At 43.7% G+C, this 22,393-nt stretch overlaps 1 pseudogene; it reads left to right on the forward strand.

The window, feature by feature from the left end:
• The first annotated feature begins 213 nt into the window (after positions 1–213).
• Positions 214–22,393, forward strand: part of LOC119326098 — a 36,585-nt pseudogene continuing 14,405 nt past the window's right edge.

The following is a 22,393-nucleotide window of genomic DNA, read 5'->3' on the forward strand; positions in this document are numbered from 1 at the left end:
GTACAAGATGGAGCATTGGGAGGGACCTCACATGATCGTTGGCCCCTCCACGACGATCGATGTGGATCACCCGAAGATGAATCTGACGCCATTACTCATCCAGCCAACTCTGACGGATAAGAAATTAGAGCTGGTCGCCTACTTATTCGCGACTCCGATCACCGTACCACACACTACATAGCACCGCCGCCGCGTATTTCTTTCGGTGCAACGATGATGGCCAGACTACTCACGTTTCTCTGTGTCCTGCTCGCAGTCGTCGCCACCGCCGCGGCCTCGCCGGCGAGGGAAAAGGAAGAGGAGCGGTCCTGCTACATCGTGCATGTCGCTCACGCGCACGCGCTGCCGCTGCCGTGCCGTGGCCTGCTGATACGTCTCCAACGTATCTACTTTTCCAAACACTTTTGCCCTTGTTTTGGACTCTAACTTGCATGATTTGAATGAAGCTAACCCGGACTGACGCTGTTTTCAGCAGAACTGCCATGATGTTGTTTTATGTGTAGAAAAGAAAAGTTTTCGGAATGTTCTGGAAATCCACGGAGGCACTTTTCAGATTTAATAAGAATTTTTGGCGAAAGAATCAAGGTCAGGGGGCCCACGGGCTGTCCACGAGACAGGGGGGCGCCCCCCCTAGGGGCGTGCCCTCCTATCTCGTGGGCCCCCCGGACCTCCTCCGATCTCAACTCCAACTCCATATATACCTTCTCGGGGAGAAAAAATCGAGGAGAAAGTTTCATCGCGTTTCACGACACGGAGCCGCCGCCAAGCCCTAATCTCTCTTGGGAGGGCTGATCTGGAGTCCGTTCGGGGCTCCGGAGAGGGGGATTCGTCGCCGTCGTCATCATCAACCATCCTCTATCATCAATTTCATGATGCTCATCGCTGTGCGTGAGTAATTCCATCGTAGGCTTGCTGGACGGTGATGAGTTGGATGAGATTTAGGGCATGTTCTGGAACTCTCCCAGCTCCACCAAATCCACGATTTCAGCTTCTGGAGCGAGCTCCTCACTTCACCCAGCGATCAAAAAACATTCTGGAGGGACGCTGGCTTCTCCCTTCGCTGCAGCCTAGCTGGGAGGCAAAAGGCCTGTTAGGCTCCCGATTGGGCTGGCTGGAGGCAGCCCAGATATGTAGCAGAATTTTTTTTCCACAGTTGTCATGCCTTGGGCTAGCTAGTCTGTACGTGGTGATACACACATTTGGCGTGTTAAAAAAAAGGATACACTTATGGCTGGGCGGGGCTGTACGTGGTGCCTTGGGCTTATAGCATGCAAAGTTCTTGTTAATACAGTAGCTACTGCAGCTACTTTTGCTATACAGGAACATGTACAGAGAGATTGCCGTTTGTTACATGGAGCAACAAATATACAACAATCATGTAATATTCGAAAGATCCCAAATTTTCGGAGCTAACATAGGTCATAATTTAGCAGAAAAACTTGTTCATGCCACAAAAGCTTCATTTGCCAATAAGTTTGCAAATCAATATGGTCACGCATAGAAAATCATGAACATGATTTCTTCACCAACTAAGAGCAATGGCTGTAGCTAGTTCATGACTAAACAAATCCATGTTAGGACCGCTTTCTGCCGTTGTTGAAGCATCCGATGCATTTGAAGGAATAGCATACTTCTTGTATCTATCAGGAATAGTTGGAACATAATCCGGATCCCTCTCACACCGAAGAAAGTGGAGATCCTCTTTGTCATGGAGGTGGCCGCAACAATCATCTTTTGTGTTGCAATCGAGTAGTTTGGCATCTTGAGCAAGATTTGCCATTTCATCTTCCATACACCAAAGGTTCTCTCTATGGTATTGCGCTTGGAAGAGTGGAGCCGGTTGAACTTCTCTACAGGAGTAGTTGGGGGCGCACCTCTCTGGAAGTCGGGGACGTGATAGCGTTCTCCTTTGTAGGGTGCTAGATAGCCATCTCTGTTAGGATAGCCGGCGTCTACAAGGTAATACTTGCCTACACAAAGCAACAACAAACATTATTGTGAGTTGGAGGATATGTTACATAAGTTGCAACAAAAAGATATACTAACCCTTGGGAGGATGTGGGAATATGGCCTTGTCATTTTCAATTGCATGGAATAGCACACTTGTGTTATGCATAGAACTTGGTTGTCCAATTGAAGCGTAGGTGAAATGCATATCAAAGTCGCATACTGCCATCACATTTTGAGTTGTTGCACCCGTTCTTCCAATGTACCTTACTTTTGAAGGCCCTTCCGGAATAGAAGCCCTAATATGTGTCCCATCTATTGCACCAATGCAACCTTTGAGGTGAGGAAAAGCCCTTTTGTCAAGCTTAATCCTATCATGCACAATGTGAAAATTTGGGTCTTGAGGCCTAATGTAGTGAGATGACATCTTGATCACACAATGTAGAACCTCATGGAACTTATGATGGACCGTATCTGCTCCATGTTTGAAACGGTTTTGGGTTCTCCTATTTGATTCACAACCCCCCAAGGTCCATAAGAACATAGCTAGAGACTCATAAGTGGTAACAAAGCATGTTTCTTTGAGGCCATACTCTGCCACCAACTTGTCATGAAGATCAAAGAACACATGTGCATTCATTCTCAATATTGTGTATGTCTCTCCGGGAGTGCCAATAGTCTCTTGCAACCATTCAAAACCAGTCAACCTAGATGTCCTAGGTTGGGCCTTCATGACCCAACTTTTACAATACTTACCAACTATCGAAGACACGCCTGAACAACGCATGTCCATATCATGTTGATATTGTAAAACCATAATTTTCTTTCTTTCATAATTAGTGTCATCATCACTTTCACTATCCGATGACATCTGCATATAAACAATCACCAACATATGAAACACAAGTTAGCATATATTGGATCAACAACATAGACATAATGCATAGATAAATAACAAACACTAGGTTAAACAACATAGACATAAAAGATGGTTCCATAAAGCCTACATAAATAGATGGAATGGTATCAAGTAGTTCCCATACTTTAAGAAGTAGGTTCAACATAAAAGACATAAATAGTTTTGATAGCAGAGGATAATCGACAATCACACATAGATGGAATATAAACTAACTACTTCGCATACTTCAAGTCATATTTCCTACGCAACCAACCCTTCCGAGAGTCAGGAGGCATGTAAAGAAACATCTCCCTTTGCGCCCTCTTCACAAACAACTCGCTAGCCATGAAGAACTTATCGGTATCAACTGTTGCACCACAAGCACTAACTTCGTCCATGATTGAGGTGACACAGTTCGCCTCATCTTGCTTTTGGAAAGACTGAAATGACGAGTGAGAAGCCTCGGCAATGTCACCAATCCTTGTAACTTGCTCACACATCACTTGTGCGGTCTTGGGTTTCTTGTTCTTTTCTGGAATGATGATTCCAAGCCTCACTTTAGATGAAGTAGGTGTTGCCTGAGATGCTTGTTCTTCCATATCATCCAGATCAAGGTCCTCGATCTCGTCAACATTGATGGATTCTTTCACTGCCGCACTAGAGGGGGGAGGTATGCCAGAAGAGGGATTCCAATGGTCTGTACCATCAGTTGTGATATCTCCAAAAATAACCCGTAACTTTTCTTCATTAGCAAGTCCTTTCTTCTTGAACTTACCACAACCTTTAATATCCTGTAATGCAACAAGTGAAACACATTATTAGTAAATAAAGAGATATGGCTAAATTAAGATACATGATATAACAACAAAAGAACTCACAATTTTGGCCTTCTTCCACCACTCATCATCTTGTGACACGGTGTTGTTCACATAGTCCCATCCGGCTCCGGTCTCCCAAAACTTGAGTTTCTTGAACAAGGTGAAATCAGCTTTAAGCTTGTCCCATTTGTTGTATGTGTGTAGTCAAGCCCGGTTCTCATCTTAAATTGTCCTGTCACCTCATCAAATGCATTTGGGGTCAAATAATTGCCTGGCCTATTTCCAGCGTCCACTTGCTCGGCGAACAACTCGCACACAATCCGACTGTTTTCAACACTCCATTCAGCAGTCATGCTTGACACTTATCTACGAAAATGCATGTCACATTGGTCCTCACATGTACTAGCATAATATGTAAACTGAAGTTTTTTGCAAAGCCGAAATCATGTCATATCTGAATAGCACTTCACAAAGTCAATTAATATCTTAGCAGTACAGCTAATATCTTAGCACTACACAATTCAAACTGTTAATATGCTACCAGTACTACACTTCACAAATTACATTCACCAAATTAGGCAGGCACTAGTTCATACTGTATATATCTTAGCAATACACATACAACACTGCACAAAAATTCAGTTTCCATTATCAGTACAGGGGCAGCAAGTCTGACATAGGAGCTCAAAAATTCAGTTTCCATTAACAGTACAGGGGCACCAAGTCTGACATAGGAGCTCACCTTGTGGTTTGGGCGAGGGGGCTCGGCCTCCGGGCTGCTGCTCCTGGCTCCGGCGTCAATGGCGACCTGCTGAGTTCGCCATTGTCAAGGGCTCGCTGCTCCAACCTGGTGCCGGGACGAGCGCTGCTGAGCAGGGGATCCGGCGGGAAAGAGGTCGGGGTGGCTGGATCTGTACGTGCAGGAGGGGATTCGGCCGGCGACGGGGGCAGCCGGTCTAGCGGCGGCGAGGGTTCGAGGAGGGAGCAGAGGAGCGAGAACGGTTCGAGTTTGGGCTTCTCTGTTCTGTATGTGAGCCGTGCAAGGAGGGTGTGCGCGCCAATCGTTTTCCTGGGCGGTGGCAAAGCGCTGTAAATACAAGGAACTCCAGATTCTGTCGATTCGTGAAGCTGGGTTTTCCTCGCTCCGCAAAAATGCACTATGGCCCATCCCAGCTTCGCTATTTCAGCTTCTCGGAGCTAATGCGTTCGGCTTCGTTTTTCACGTGGAGTTTGGGAAGCTCAGAGTGGGAGAGTTCCAGAACAGGCCCTTAACATGTAATCAAGTTAGTTTTGTTAGGGTTTGATCCCTAGTATCCACTATGTTCTGAGATTGATGTTGCTATGACTTTGCTATGCTTAATGCTTGTCACTAGGGCCCGAGTGCCATGATTTCAGATCTGAACATATTATGTTTTCATGAATATATGTGTGTTCTTGATCCTATCTTGCAAGTCTATAGTCACCTATTATGTGTTATGATCCGACAACCCCGAAGTGAGAATAATCGGGATACTTCTCGGTGATGACCGTAGTTTGAGGAGTTCATGTATTCACTATGTGTTAATGCTTTGGTCCGGTTCTCTATTAAAAGGAGGCCTTAATATCCCTTAGTTTCCACTAGGACCCCGCTGCCACGGGAGGGTAGGACAAAAGATGTTATGCAAGTTCTTTTCCATAAGCATGTATGACTATTTACGGAATACATGCCTACATTACATTGATGAATTGGAGCTAGTTCTATATCACCCTATGTTATAACTATTGCATGAGGAATCGCATCCGACATAATTATCCATCACTGATCCATTGCCTACGAGCTTTTCATATATTGTTCTTCGCTTATTTACTTTTCCGGATCTACTATTACAACTACTACAAAAACCCAAAAACATTTATCTTTTCTGTTGCTACTATTACCATTACTATCATACCACTCTTGCTACTAAATACTTTGCTGCAGATACTAAGTTATCCAGGTGTGGTTGAATTGACAACTCAACTGCTAATACTCAAGAATATTCTTTGGCTCCCCTTGTGTCGAATCAATAAATTTGGGTTGTACTTCACCCTCGAAAGCTGTTGCGATCCCCTACACTTGTGGGTTATCACCTGCGTGCTACCCGGGCGTACGCCTTGTTTTTGCGCCACCACATACCGGTGGACATGTCCCTCCCAGCGCCGCAGGTGCTCTACTCCTACTCCCACGCTGCCACAGGTTTCGCGGCTCGCCTAACGGGTCGCCAGGACGCGCACCTCGCGGCCCATCGCTCCATGCTCGCCGTCATGCCCGACGTGATGCAGCAGCTGCACACCACGCTGACGCCGTCCTTCCTCGGCCTGTCGGCATCGTCGGGCTTGCTGCCAGCATCAAACGGCGTCTCGGACGTCGTCATCGGCGTCCTCGACACCGGTGTGTACCCCATCGATCACGCGGCGTTCGCGGTGGACACATCGCTGCCGCTGCCGCCCAGCAAGTTCCACGGTGCCTGCATCTCGGCTCCGTCGTTCAACGCCTCGGCGTACTGCAACGGCAAGCTCGTTGGCGCCAAGGTCTTCTACAAGGAGTACAAGGTTGACCTCGGAGGCCTGATCGACGAGACGGAGGAGTCCAAGTCGCCGCTCGACACCCTCGGCCATGGCACGCACACCGCCTCCACCGTCGCCGGCTCCGCCGTCCCGGACGCGGCTTTCTACTGTTGGGGAACGTAGTAATTTCAAAAAAATTCCTATGCACACGCAAGATCATGGTGATGCATAGCAACGAGAGGGAAGAGTGTTGTCCACGTACCCTTGTAGACTGAAAGCGGAAACGTTAGCACAACGCGGTTGATGTAGTCGTACGTCTTCACGATCCGACCGATCAAGTACCGAATGTACGGCACCTCCGAGTTCAGCACACGTTCAGCTCGATGACGTCCCACGAACTCCGATCCAGCAGAGTTTTGCGGGAGAGTTCCGTCAGCACGACGATGTGATGACGGTGTTGATGATGCTACCGACGCATGGCTTTGCCTAAGCACCGCTATGATATTACCAAGGTAGAATCTGATGGAGGGGGGCACCGCACACGGCTAAGAGATCAAGAGATCAATTGTTGTGTCTAGAGGTGCCCCCTTGCCCCCGTACATAAAGGATCAAGGGGGAGGGGGCGGTCGGCCAGGAGGAGGCGCGCCAAGGAGGAGTCCTACTCCCATCGGGAGTAGGACTCCCTCTTTTTCCTAGTTGGAGTAGGAGGGGGGAAGGAAGGGAGAGAGGAGAGGAAGGAAGGGGGGGCGCCCCCCTCCTTGTCCTATTCGGACTAGAGGGGGAGGGGGTGCGCAGCCTGCCCTGGCCGCCCCTCCTCTTCTCCACTAGGGCCCATTAGGCCCACTAAACCCCCCGGGGGGTTCCGGTAACCCCCGGTACTCCAGTATATGCCCGAAACCATCCGAAACCATTCCGGGGTCCGAACATAGTCATCCAATATATCGATCTTTACGTATCGACCATTTTGAGACTCCTCGTCATGTCCGTGATCATATCCGGGACTCTGAACTACCTTCGGTACATCAAAACACAAAAACTCATAATACCAATCGTCACCAAACTTTAAGTGTGCGGACCCTATGGGTTCGAGAAGACATGACCAAGACACGTCTCCGGTCAATAACCAATAGCGGAACTTGGATGCTCATATTGGCTCCGACATATTCTAGTAAGATCTTTATCGGTCAAACCGCATAACAACATACGTTGTTCCCTTTGTCATCGGTATGTTACTTGCCCGAGATTCGATCGTCGGTATCTCAATACCTAGTTCAATCTCGTTATCGACAAGTCTCTTTACTAATTATGTAATGCATCATCCCGCAACTAACTCATTAGCTACATTGCTTGCAAGGCTTATAGTGATGTGCATTACCAAGAGGGCCCAGAGATACCTCTCCGACAATCGGAGTGACAAATCCTAATCTCGAAATACGCCAACTCAACATGTACCTTTGGAGACACCTGTAGAGCTCCTTTATAATCACCCAGTTACGTTGTAACGTTTGGTAGCACACAAAGTGTTTCTCCGGTAAACGGGAGTTGCATAATCTCATAGTCATAGGAACATGTATAAGTCATGAAGAAAGCAATAGCAACATACTAAACGATCAAGTGCTAAGCTAACGGAATGGATCAAGTCAATCACATCATTCTCCTAATGATGTGATCCCGTTAATCAAATGACAACTCATGTCTATGGCTAGGAAACTCAACCATCTTTGATTAACGAGCTAGTCAAGTAGAGGCATACTACTAACACTATGTTTGTCTATGTATTTACACATGTATTATGTTTCCGATTAATACAATTCTAGCATGAATAATAAAGATTTATCATGATATGAGGAAATAAATAATAACTTTATTATTGCCTCTAGGGCATATTTCCTCCAGTCTCCCACTTGCACCAGAGTCAATAATCTAGATTACACAGTAATGATTCTAACACCCATGGAGCCTTGGTGCTGATCATGTTTTGCTTGTGGAAGAGGCTTAGTCAACGGTTCTGCAACATTCAGGTCCATATGTATCTTGCAAATCTCTATGACTCCCACCTGGACTTGGTCCCGGATGGAATTGAAGCGTCTCTTGATGTGCTTGGTTCTCTTGTGAAATCTGGATTCCTTTGCCAAGGAAATTGCACCAGTATTGTCACAAAAGATTTTCATTGGACCCGATGCACTAGGTATGACACCTAGATCGGATATGAACTCCTTCATCCAGACTCCTTCATTTGCTGCTTCCGAAGCAGCTATGTACTCTGCTTCACATGTAGATCCCGCGACGACGCTTTGTTTATAACTGCACCAACTGACAGCTCCATCGTTCAATATAAAAACGTATCCAGTTTGCGATTTAGAATCGTCTAGATCAGTGTCAAAGCTTGCATCGACGTAACCATTTACGACTAGCTCTTTGTCACCTCCATAAACGATAAACATATCCTTAGTCCTTTTCAGGTATTTCAGGATATTCTTGACTGTTGTCCAGTGATCCACTCCTGGATTACTTTGGTACCTCCCTGCTAAGCTTATAGCTAAGCACACATCAGGTCTGGTACATAGCATTGCATACATGATAGGGCCTATGGCTGAAGCATAGGGAACATCTTTCATTTTCTCTCTATCTTCTGTAGTGATCGGGCATTGAGTCTGACTCAACTTCACACCTTGTAATACAGGCAAGAACCCTTTCTTTGCTTGATCCATTTTGAACTTTTTCAAAACTTTATCAAGGTATGTGCTTTGTGAAAGTCCAATTAAGCGTCTTGATCTATCTCTATAGATCTTGATGCCCAATATATAAGCACCTTCACTGAGGTCTTTCCTTGAAAAACTTTTATTCAAGTATCCTTTTATGCTATCCAGAAATTCTATATCATTTCCAATCAACAATATGTCGTCTACATATAATATCATAAATGCTACAGAGCTCCCACTCACTTTTTTGTAAATACAGGCTTCTCCAAAAGTATGTATAAAACCATATGCTTTGATCACACTATCAAAGCGTTTATTCCAACTCCGAGAGGCTTGCACCAGTCCATAAATGGATCGCTGGAGCTTGCACACTGTGTTAGCACCTTTTGGATCGACAAAATCTTCTGGTTGCATCATATACAACTCTTCTTCTAGAAATCCATTCAGGAATGCAGTTTTGACATCCATTTGCCATATTTCATAATCATAAAATGCGGCAATTGCTAAGATGATTCGGACAGACTTAAGCATCGCTACGGGTGGGAAAGTCTCATCGTAGTCAACTCCTTGAACTTGTCGAAAACCTTTCGCAACAAGTCGAGCTTTGTAGACAGTAACATTACCATCAGCGTTAGTCTTCTTCTTGAAAATCCATTTATTCTCGATGGCTTGCCGATCATCGGGCAAGTCAACCAAAGTCCATACTTTGTTCTCATACATGGATCCCATCTCAGATTTCATGGCCTCAAGCCATTTTGCGGAATCTGGGCTCATCATCGCTTCCTCATAGTTCGCAGGTTCGCCATGGTCAAGTAACATGACCTCCAGAATAGGATTACCGTACCACTCTAGTGCGGATCTTACTCTGGTTAACCTACGAGGTTCCGTAGTAACTTGATCTAAAGTTTCATGATCAATATCATTAGCTTCCTCACTAATTGGTGTAGGCATCATAGGAACTGGTTTCTGTGATGAACTACTTTCCAATAAGGGAGCAGGTATAGTTACCTCATCAAGTTCTACTTTCCTCCCACTCACTTCTTTCGAGAGAAACGCCTTCTCTAGAAAGGATCCAAATTTAGCAACAAAAGTCTTGCCTTTGGATCTGTGATAGAAGGTGTACCCAATAGTCTCCTTTGGGTATCCTACGAAGACACATTTCTCTGATTTGGGTTCGAGCTTATCAGGTTGAAGTTTTTTCACATGAGCATTGCAGCCCCAAACTTTAAGAAACGACAACTTTGGTTTCTTGCCAAACAACAGTTCATAAGGCGTCGTCTCAACGGATTTTGATGGTGTCCTATTTAACGTGAATGCAACCGTCTCTAAAGCATAACCCCAAAACGATAGCGGTAAATCTGTAAGAGACATCACTGATCGCACCATATCTAGTAAAGTACGATTACGACGTCCGAACACACCATTACATTGGTGTTCCGGGTGGCGTGAGTTGCGAAACTATTCCACATTGTTTCAATTTTTATTTTCTTGTTACGATGATTTTCCACTTCACTTTGAAATTCTTTGGACATTTCAAGTGTTTTAGATTTATGCTTCATTAAGTAGATATACCCATATCTACTCAAATCATCAATGAAGGTGAGAAAATAATGATACCCGCCGCAAGCCTCAATGTTCATTGGACCACATACATCAGTATGTATGATTTCCAATAAATCTGTTGCTCGCTCCATAGTTCCGGAGAACGGTGTTTTAGTCATCTTGCCCATAAGGCATGGTTCGCAAGTACCAAGTGATTCATAATCAAGTGATTCCAAAAGTCCGTCAGTATGGAGTTTCTTCATGCGCTTTAAACCAATATGACCCAAATGGTAGTGTGCTACATCTTGAGATAGCGTTGGTTTTCCCCGAAGAGGAGAGGGTGATGCAGCAAGTGTAGCGTAAGTATTTCCCTCAGTTTTGAGAACCAAGGTATCAATCCAGTAGGAGGCTCCTCAAAAGTCCCACGCACCTACACAAACAAACTGAGAACTCGCAACCAACACAATAAAGGGGTTGTCAATCCCTTCACGGCCACTTGCGAAAGTGAGATCTAATAGAGATAGTATGATATTTTTGGTATTTTATAATATAGATGCAAAAAGTAAAGATGCAAATAAAAGTAGATCGAAAGCAAATATGATAAGAGATAGACCCGGGGGCCATAGGTTTCACTAGAGGCTTCTCTCGAAATAGCATAAGTATTACGGTGGGTGAACAAATTACTGTCGAGCAATTGATAGAAAAACGCATAGTTATGAGATTATCTAGACATGATCATGTATATAGGCATCACGTCCATAACAAGTAGACCGACTCCTGCCTGCATCTACTACTATTACTCCACACATCGACCGACTCCTGCCTGCATCTAGGGTATTAAGTTCATAAGAACAGAGTAATGCATTAAGCAAGATGACATGATGTAGAGGGATAAACTCATGCAATATGATATAAACCCCATCTTGTTATCCTCGATGGCAACAATACAATATGTGTCTTGCAACCCTTTCTGTCACTGGGTAAGAACACCGCAAGATTGAACCCAAAGCTAAGCACTTCTCCCATGGCAAGAAAGACCAATCTAGTAGGCCAAACCAAACTGATAATTCGAAGAGACTTGCAAAGATTACTCAATCATACATAAAAGAATTCAGAGAAGATTCAAATATTATTCGTAGATAAACTTGATCATAAACCCACAATTCATCGGATCTCGACAAACACACCGCAAAAAGAGATTACATCGAATAGATCTCCACAAGAGAGGGGGAAAACATTCTATTGAGATCCAAAAAGAGAGAAGAAGCCATCTAGCTAATAACTATGGACCCGTAGGTCTGTGGTAAACTACTCACAACTCATCAGAGGGGCAAGGGTGTTGATGTAGAGGCCCTCCGTGGTTGATTCCCCCTCCGGCAGAGTGCTGGCAAAGGCTCCAAGATGGGATCTCGCGGATACAGGAGGTTACGACGGTGGAAATTGTGTTTCTTGGTGCTCGTGGATGTTTTCGGGGTCCATAGGTATATATAGGAGGAAGAAGTACGTCGGTGGATGCCCGAGGGGGCCACGAGACAGGGGGCGCACCCTACAGGGGGGCGCGGCCCCCTATCTCGTGGGGTCCTCGGGAGCTTCTTGACTTGCACTCCAAGCTCTCCGGATCACGTTCGTTCCAAAAATCACGCTCTCGAAGGTTTCATTCCATTTGGACTCCGTTTGATATTCCTTTTCTTCGAAATACTGAAATAGGCAAAAAAACAGCAATACGGGCTGGGCCTCCGGTAAGTAGGTTAGTCCCAAAAATGATATAAATGTGTAAAATAAAGCCCATAAACATCCAAAAGGGGTAATATAATAGCATGGAACAATCAAAAATTATAGATACATTGGAGACGTATCAAGCATCCCCAAGCTTAATTCCTGCTCGTCCTCGAGTAGGTAAATGATAAAAAAAGAAATTTTTGATGTGGAATGCTACCTAGCATAATTCATAATGTAATTCTCTTTATTGTGGCATGAATGTTCAGATCCAAATGATTCAAAATAAAAGCTTATAAAACATAAAAATAATAATGCTTCAAAGCATACTAACAAATAATCATGTCCTATCAAAATAGCATAGCCAAAGAAAGCTTATCCCTACAAAATCATATAGTTAGGCCATGCTTCATTTTCATTACACAAAATACTCCCATCATGCACAACCCCGATGACGAGCCGAGCAATTGTTTCATACTTTTTAACGCGCTTCAGCTTTTTCAACTCTTACGCAATACATGAGCGTAAGCCATGGACATAACACTATGGTGGTATATGGTGGTGGTTGTGAGGACAAAAAGAGGGAGAAGATAGTCTCACATCAACTAGGCGCACTAACGGGCTATATGGAGATGCCCATTAATAAATATCAATGTGAGTGAGTAGGGATTGCCATGCAACAGATGCACTAGAGCTATAAATATATGAAAGCTCAACGAAAGAACTAAGTAGGTGTGCATCCAACTTGCTTGCTCACGAAGACCTAGGGCATTTTGAGGAAGCCCATCATTGGAATATAAAAGCCAAGTTCTATAATGAAAAATTCCCACTTAGTATATGAAAATGACAACATAGGAGATTCTCTATCATGAAGATCATGGTGCTACTTTGAAGCACAAGTGTGGAAAAAGAGATAGTAGCATTGTCCCTTCTCTCTTTTTCTCTCATTTTATTATTTTTTTCTCTTTCTCTTTTTTTATTTTTCTTTTCTTTTTTCTCTTTTTTTTCTTTTCTTTGGCCTCTTTTTTTCTTTCTTTTTGGCCTTTCTCAATTTTTTCTTTTCTCATTTTCTTTCTTTCTTTTTGTAAAGTCCGAAGTCTCATCCCGACTTGTGGGGGAATCATAGCCTTCATCATCCTTTCCTCACTAGGACAATGCTCTAATAATGAATATCATCACACTTTTATGGATTTACAACTCAAAGCTAGAACAAGATATGACTCTATATGAATGCCTCCGGCGGTGTACCGGGATATGCAATGAATCAAGAGCAACATGTATGAAAATTATGAAGGTGGCCTTTCCACAAATACAATGTCAACTACATGATCATGCAAAGAGCAATATGACAATGATGGAACGTGTCATAATAAACGGAACAGTGGAAAGTTGCATGGCAATATATCTCGGAATGGCTATGGAAATGACATATTAGGTAGGTATGGTGTCTGTTTTGAGGAAGGTCAATAAAGGGTTTATGATACCGGTGAAAGTTGTGCGGTAATAATAAAGGCTAGCAAAGTAAAAGGATGAGTGTGCATATGTCCATGGACTCACATTAGTCAAAAAAGAACTCATATACTTATTGCAGAAGTCTACTTCGCCCTCGAAGCAAAGTACTACTACGCATGCCCCAAGAGGGATAGATTGGTAGGAAAAGACCATCGCTCGTCCCCGACTACCACTCATAAGGAAGACAATCAAAAGAGCACCTCATGCAACAAATTTGTCACACAACTTTTACCATACGTGCATGCTACGGGACTTGCCAACCTCAACAAAAGTATTTCTCAATTTCATAATTACCCACTTGCATGACCCTAACATTACTACCTTTATATCTCAAAACAATTATCAAGCATCAAGTTGATCATAGCATCCAATTCTTTTTCTATGATAGTTTTTATTATACCCAACTTGGATGCTCATCATTCTAAGACCAACTTTGTAACCATAGCAAATACCATGCTGTTCTAAAAGACTCTCAAAATAATATAAGTGAAGCATGAGAGACTAGCAATTTCTTCAAAATTATTCCACCACCTTGCTCTAAAAGATATAAGTGAAGCACTAGAGCATAAACTATCAAGCTCAAAAGATATAAGTGAAGCACATAGAGTATTCTAGCAAATTCTAATCAAATAGGCTTCTCCCAAAAGGTGTGTACAGTAAGGATGATTGTGGTAAACTAAAAAGCAAAGACTAATATAATACACGACGCTCCAAGCAAAACACATATCATGTGACGAATAAAAATATAGCTCCAAGTAAAGTTACCAATGAACAAAGACGAAAGAGGGGATGCCTTCCCGGGGCATCCCCAAGCTTAGGCTTTTGGCTATCCTTGAATATCTTGGGGTGCCATGGACATCCCCAAGCTTAGGCTCTTGCCACTCCTTATTCCATAGTCCATAAAAGCTTTACCCAAAACTTGAAAACTTCACAACACAAAACTCAACAGGAAATCTTATAAGCTCCGTTAGTGAAAGAAAACAAAACCACCACATAAGGTACTGCCATGAACTCATTCTTTATTTATTTTGATGTTTAACATACTGTATTCCAACTTCCTTATGGTTTATAAACTAATTTACTAGCCATAGATGCATTGAAATAAGCAAACAACACACGAAAAACAGAATCTGTCAAAAACAGAACAGTCTGCAGCAATCTGTAACTAACGCAAACTTCTGGAACTCTAAAAATCCTACCAAAATAGGACGTACTGGAAAATTTGTTTATTGATCAGCAGCAAAAATAATCAATGCAAATGCACGTTTCTGTGATTTATTGAATTTTTTCTCGTGAGCGCAAAGTTTCTGTTTTTCAGCAGAATCTAATCAACTATCATCATAGGTTATCCTATAGGTTCTACTTGGCACAAACACTAACTAAAAGATAAAACACATCTAAACAGAGAATAGATGCAAGATTTATTCCTAAACAGGAGCAAAAACAAAAAACATAAAGAAAATTGGGTTGCCTCCCAACTAGCGCTATCGTTTAACGCCCCTAGCTAGGCATAAAAGCAAAGATAGATTCAAGTAGTGCAATCTTTGGCACTCAACTTTTTAATGGAGTTGTGTTCAGGTCCGGGAGGCTCTTTGCGCTTCCCTTCATGCTCAGAGATCCTTTGATCTAAGGCATCCAACCGCTTATTACAAAGTACGATCAAGTTATTCATGCGGTTGATACTCCCACCAGTATTCTTAAGTGGTTCAACAATTTTTTGCAATTCACAAAGTTTCTCTAAAATTTGAGTTCCTTCAAGAGAGAATGAAGATCCCTTTTTTAAGGGAAGTACTCCTACTACCCCTCTATAATTTCATAAGCGAAACTAGGATCAATTTCGATAAAACATCCTTTTGCGGCAAAATCAAGAAGTTGTCTATGGGATAGGGTTAACCCAACATAAAAATTGCGCATTAAAATCTTGAAATCTCCTTCCACAGCACAACTACGATAAGATTCTAACATCCTAAACCAATCATCTTTTAAATTTTCTCCTTGTCCTTGCTTGAACTGAAGATCTTCAAAATCGGGAAACGAAGGGATAAAGACCGAGCTAGCCATGATGACAAGGCAAACGAGCAAACACACGGGCAACGGAAAAAGGCAAGCGAAAAGAGAGGAGGAGATTGGGAAAGAGAAGGCGAATAAAACGGCAAGGGTGAAGTGGGGGAGAGGAAAACGGGAGGCAGATAATGTAAATGCGAGGGAGATGGGTTTGTGATGGGTACTTGGTATGTCTTGACTTGAGCGAAGACCTCCCCGGCAACGGCGCCAGAAATCCTTCTTGCTACGTCTTGAGCTAGCGTTGGTTTTCCCCGAAGAGGAGAGGGTGATGCAGCAAGTGTAGCGTAAGTATTTCCCTCAGTTTTGAGAACCAAGGTATCAATCCAGTAGGAGGCTCCTCAAAAGTCCCACGCACATACACAAACAAACTGAGAACTCGCAACCAACGCAATAAAGGGGTTGTCAATCCCTTCACGACCACTTGCGAAAGTGAGATCTAATAGAGATAGTATGATATTTTTGGTATTTTATAATATAGATGCAAAAAGTAAAGATGCAAATAAAAGTAGATTGAAAGCAAATATGATAAGAGATAGACCCGGGGGCCATAGGTTTCACTAGAGGCTTCTCTCGAAATAGCATAAGTATTACGGTGGGTGAACAAATTACTGTCGAGCAATTGATAGAAAAGCGCATAGTTATGAGATTATCTAGACATGATCATGTATATAGGCATCACGTCCATAACAAGTAGACCAACTCCTGCCTGCATCTACTACTATTACTCCACACATCGACCGACTCCTGCCTGCATCTAGAGTATTAAGTTCATAAGAACAGAGTAACGCATTAAGCAAGATGACATGATGTAGAGGGATAAACTCATGCAATATGATATAAACCCCATCTTGTTATCCTCGATGGCAACAATACAATATGTGTCTTGCAACCCTTTCTGTCACTGGGTAAGAACATCGCAAGATTGAACCCAAAGCTAAGCACTTCTCCCATGGCAAGAAAGACCAATCTAGTAGGCCAAACCAAACTGATAATTCAAAGAGACTTGCAAAGATAACTCAATAATACATAAAAGAATTCAGAGAAGATTCAAATATTATTCACAGATAAACTTGATCATAAACCCACAATTCATCGGATCTCGACAAACACACCGCAAAAAGAGATTACATCGAATAGATCTCCACAAGAGAGGGGGAGAACATTGTATTGAGATCCAAAAAGAGAGAAGAAGCCATCTAGCTAATAACTATGGACCCGTAGGTCTGTGGTAAACTACTCACAACTCATCGGAGGGGTAAGGGTGTTGATGTAGAGGCCCTCCATGGTCGATTCCCCCTCCGGCAGAGTGTCGGCGAAGGCTCCAAGATGGGATCTCGCGGATACAGGAGGTTACGGCGGTGGAAATTGTGTTTCGTGGTGCTCCTAGATGTTTTCGGGATCCGTAGGTATATATAGGAGGAAGAAGTACGTCTATGGACGCCCGAGGGGCCCACAAGACAGGGGGCGTGCCCTACAGGGGGGCGGCCCCCTATCTCGTGGGGTCCTCGGAGCTTCTTGACTTGCACTCCAAGCTCTCTGGATCACGTTCGTTCCAAAAATCACGCTCCCGAAGGTTTCATTCCGTTTGGACTCCATTTGATATTCCTTTTCTTCGAAATACTGAAATAGGCAAAAAAACAGCAATACGGGCTGGCCTCCGGTTAGTAGGTTAGTCCCAAAAATGATATAAATGTGTAAAATAAAGCGCATAAACATCCAAAAGGGGTAATATGATAGCATGGAACAATAAAAATATAGATACGTTGGAGACGTATTACAGTGCCACAAATAAGTTGCACTATCATTATCAACTCTACATCTTTTGGCTTCAACATTATGAATATGTGTATCACTACTATCGAGATTTAGACCACTCTTCAAGGGTGCATGACCATAACAGATATTACTCATATAAATAGAACAACCATTATTCTCTGATTTAAATGAATAACTGTCTTGCATCAAACCTGATCCAGGTATAATGTTCATGCTTAACGCTAGCACCAAATAACAATTATTCAGGTCTAAAACTAATCCTGAAGGTAGATGTAGAGGTAGCGTGCCGACCGCGATCATATCGACTTTGGAACCATTTCCCACGCGCATCGTCACCTCGTCCTTAGCCAATCTTCGCTTAATCCGTAGTCCCTGTTTCGAGTTGCAAATATTAGCAACAAAACCAGTATCAAATACCCAGGTGCTACTGCGAGCATTAGTAAGGTACACATCAATAACATGTATATCACATATACCTTTGTTCACCTTGCCATCCTTCTTATCCGCCAAATACTTGGGGCAGTTCCGCTTCCAGTGACCAGTCTGCTTGCAGTTGAAGCACTCAGTCTCAGGCTTAGATCCAGATTTGGGTTTCTTCTCTTGAGCAGCAACTTGTTTGCCGTTCTTCTTGAAGTTCCCCTTCTTCTTCCCTTTACCCTTTTTCTTGAAACTGGTGGTCTTATTGACCACCAACACTTGATGCTCCTTTTTGATTTCTACCTCCGCAGCTTTTAGCATTGCGAAGAGCTCGGGAATAGTCTTGTTCATCCCTTGCATATTATAGTTCATCAGGAAGCTCTTGTAGCTTGGTGGCAGTGATTGAAGAATTCTGTCAATGACACTATCAGCAGGAAGATTAACTCCCAGCTGAATCAAGTGATTATTATACCCAGACATTTTGAGTATATGTTCACTGACAGAACTATTCTCCTCCATCTTGCAGCTATAGAACTTATTGGAGACTTCATATCTCTCAATCCGGGCAGTTGCTTGAAATATTAACTTCAACTCCTGGAACATCTCATATGCTCCATGACATTCAAAACGTCGTTGAAGTCCTGGTTCTAAGCCGTAAAGCATGGCACACTGAACTATCGAGTAGTCATCAACTTTCCTCTGCCGGACATTCTTAACGTCGTCAGTTGCATCTGCAGCAGGCCTGGCACCCAGCGGTGCTTCCAGGATGTAATTTTTCTGTGCAACAATGAGGATAATCCTCAAGTTGCGGACCCAGTCCGTGTAATTGCTACCATCATCTTTCAACTTAGCTTTCTCAAGAATGCATTAAAATTCAACGGAACAACAGCACGAGCCATCTATCTACAACAAACATAGATAAGCAAAATACTATCAGGTACTAAGTTCATGATAAATATAAGTTCAATTAATCATATTACTTAAGAACTCCCACTTAGATAGACATCCCTCTAATCATCTAAGTGATCACGTGATCCAAATCAACTAAACCATGTCCGATCATCACGTGAGATGGAGTAGTTTTCAATGGTGAACATCACTATGTTGATCATATCTACTATATGATTCACGCTCGACCTTTCGGTCTCAGTGTTCCGAGGCCATATCTATATATGCTAGGCTCGTCAAGTTTAACCTGAGTATTCGCATGTGCAACTGTTTTGCACCCGTTGTACTTGAACGTAGAGCCTATCACACCCGGTCATCACATGGTGTCTCAGCACGAAGAACTTTCGCAATGATGCATACTCAGGGAGAACACTTATACCTTAAAATTTAGTGAGAGATCATCTTATAATTCTACCGTCAATCAAAGCAAAATAAGATGCATAAAGGATAAACATCACATGCAATCAATATAAGTGATATGATATGGCCATCATCATCTTGTGCTTGTGATCTCCATCTCCAAAGCACCGTCATGATCACCATCGTCACCGGCGCAACACCTTGATCTCCATCGTAGCATTGTTGTCGTTTCGCCACCTATTGCTTCTACGACTATCGGTACCGCTTAGTGATATAGTAAAGCAATTACAGGGCGATTGCATTGCATAAAATAAAGCGACAACCATATGGCTCCTGCCAGTTGCCGATAGCTTTGTTACAAAACATGATCATCTCATACAATAAAATATAGCATCATGTCTTGACCATATCACATCACAACATGCCCTGCAAAAACAAGTTAGACGTCATCTGCTTTGTTGTTGCAAGTTTTACTTGGCTGCTACGGGCTGAGCAAGAACCGTTCTTACCTACGCATCAAAACCACAATGATAGTTCGTCAAGTTGGTGCTGTTTTAACCTTCTCAAGGACCGGGCGTAGCCATACTCGGTTCAACTAAAGTTGGAGAAACTGACACCCGCCAGCCACCTATGTGCAAAGCACGTCAGTAGAACTAGTCTCGCGTAAGCGCACGCCTAATGTCGGTCCGGGCCGCTTCATCCAACAATACCACCGAACCAAAGTATGACATGCTGGTAAACAGTATGACTTGTATCACCCACAACTCACTTGTGTTCTACTCGTGCATATAACATCTACGAATAAAACCATGCTCGGATGCCAATGCTGGGGAATGTAGTAATTTCAAAAAAATTCTACGCACACGCAAGTTCATGGTGATGCATAGCAACGAGAGGGGAGAGTGTTGTCCACGTACCCTCGTAGACCGAAAGCGGAAGCGTTAGCACAACGCGGTTGATGTAGTCGTACGTCTTCACGATCCGACCAATCAAATACCAAACGTACGACACCTCCGAGTTCAGCACACGTTCAGCTCAATGACGTCCCACGAACTCCGATCTAGCAGAGCTTTGCGGGATAGTTCCGTCAGCACAACGGTGTGATGACGGTGTTGATGATGCTACCAATGCAGGGCTTCACCTAAGCACCGCTACGATATTACCGAGGTGGAATCTGGTGGAGGGGGGCACCACACACGGCTAAGAGATCAAGAGATCAATTGTTGTGTCTAGAGGTGCCCCCTTGCCCCCCGTATATAAAGGATCAAGGGGGAGGTGGCGGCCAGCCAGGAGGAGGCGCGCCAGGGAGGAGTCCTACGCCCACCGGGAGTAGGACTCCTCTTTTTCCTAGTTGGAGTAGGAGGGGAGAAGGAAGGGAGAGAGGAGAGGAAGGAAAGGGAGGGTGTTGCCCCCCCACTACTAGGAAAAGGCATGCTAGTGGCGCACCAGTTTTGCCTACTAATGGCACACTACTGGTGCGCCACTAGCATCACGCCATTAGAATTAAATTCTAATGGCGCACCTCTGGTGTGCCATTAGTATCTAGTGTTCTAATGGCGCACCAAGCAGTGCGCCATTAGTATAGCCCATAGTGCGCCATTAGAATGCCTCCCAGGGGGCCATATGTACCATGTGCTTTGGCTTACTAATGGCGCACCAGTGGGTGATGCGCCATTAGTGTGATTATCACAGTGTGCCATTAGTGTCTTGTGTGGTGCGCCACTAGTATTAATATTAGGTTTTTTTGTTTTTTTTGTTTTTTTCACAGGTTACAAAATATATTATTTGACAAAATATAGACAGCACCACACAGCAACAACAGATTCATCGAATACAATAGAAGGTAAGTCTCTGAATACAATTCATCATATTAGTCTCCGAATACAAAAGACCGAACGAAGATAGAACATTACAAGTCTTAGAGACCGCGAGTAGCGAGTTTGTCTTCACATTACAAGTCGATATCGATCATCTAAACTACCATCACATAGAAGAGAGATGCGGTCATCACGATGAGCATCATTGCGATGAAACTGGTCTTCACCCGGTTCCTCCAACGCTCCCTCCTCTCTCCCGCTAGATAGCAGGCGTATCTAGATTCTGCCTCCGCCCTAGTGATGTACCCTTTGTAACTGTTACCACTAAAACGGTGAACCTGTCTCCGGCACTCCTCCCAGTCGTCGTAGACTCCGGGAACCTTACCCTTGTACACGACATACGACGGCATCTCTATGCACAAGCCAAACAACAAACAATACATAAGCAATATATAAGTATGCAACAAAAGGATTGGAAGAGAAAAGCAAGACATTAATAGCATGATTCATGGTCATACTAATAAATGGCATCGATTACATCTAAGTTGAATGACTGTCCAAACCAGAGAGACATACAAGTTCATTAAAGTTTAATTACAGCATGAGCTAATCGATGTTTTAGAACTACAAATAGCATCACTACTTTCGACTCGACTCATGGGACCGGAGCGTGGATGAAGCCGTCGTCTTTCGTGATGGTCATGAAGTCGCGGGCGTTGTCAGCCTGCATTTGAAGTGTTGTGTCTATCTCACTGTTGGACGGTTGTTCTCTGAGGTAGAACTGCGTCGAGGTACGAAGGACATCTTGATGGATGATTTCTGCAAACTCCGACTGGATGCAAAAGAATTCTTGTCGGAGGTCTGCGTCCTGGATTGCCGCCAAGCTTGCGGCCCAATCTTTGACATTATTTGGTAGCAGAAGGTGATTATGGTCTCGTACGATCATCCTTCTGACTGCCAGGCGGCTGCTTGACGCAGGGGAACATCGTATTGTGGGTGAACACGTGCCTGTTGTACCTATGAACTGGCCTCTTAAAGGTGCCTCCAGATGTGGCGTGGCCGGGGAGAGCATCATCAAGAGCTTTCTTGATATTTGTGTAGTCTATCTTGGAGTCACGGTCCGGGTCGAAATACGTGGCCGTGAAATATTTCGGGCTTTAGAGGATGAGTGTGCAATGTGTGTCACTGCACAGAACACGGAATGTTAGAAAAAAAAGAACGATCTAAATCTAAGAAATCATATGTTATGGGGCAGTGAGGGGATGACTTACGCGGGAAAGTAAGGGACGAGGAAGTTATCCTTATCTGGGTTTTCCAGAATGACGCCTTCGAGGTGTGAAGGTGCGACTT

Source organism: Triticum dicoccoides, chromosome 6B, assembly GCF_002162155.2.
Source record: "Triticum dicoccoides isolate Atlit2015 ecotype Zavitan chromosome 6B, WEW_v2.0, whole genome shotgun sequence".
Taxonomy (NCBI): Eukaryota; Viridiplantae; Streptophyta; class Magnoliopsida; order Poales; family Poaceae; genus Triticum; species Triticum dicoccoides.